Below are 444 nucleotides of genomic sequence, written 5' to 3' on the forward strand. Positions count from 1 at the left end.
TCACCATTCTGCTGGCTTGGCTCTTGTTTCGGCTTCTGGGGGAAGCAGGCGCGGGGTGCCATCTGTCACCGCTGCTGGAGACGCTCCCACAGCCTTCCCCCGGGGGAGCTGGCAGGGGACGGGGACAGGGAGAGACTTCCCAAAGGAGACGCGTGGATGGCGAGGCGCGGGGAACGCCACCGCGGCACAAAGCCACCGAGACGGTGCTGCCGGCGCTTCCGTCCTGCTGTTGAGGCCCTCGGAAAGATTAAGGGAGGATTTAAATCTGCCAAGGCAAGAAAACGAACCAGCACCTTTCACATTAAGCTAGCACCCGAGTTTAGCGGTGGAGGCACGGAGTTTTCCTTGGCCTCAAGACGGCGAAGCTGAAGCCGGCCAAGATCCCACCGCCAGTTCGGGTGCCAGCCTAGCAGCAGCACCTCGCCACTGCGAGGCGCATCCTGC

The sequence above is a fragment of the Gymnogyps californianus genome, chromosome 29 (genome assembly GCF_018139145.2).
Source record: "Gymnogyps californianus isolate 813 chromosome 29, ASM1813914v2, whole genome shotgun sequence".
NCBI classification, from domain to species: domain Eukaryota; kingdom Metazoa; phylum Chordata; class Aves; order Accipitriformes; family Cathartidae; genus Gymnogyps; species Gymnogyps californianus.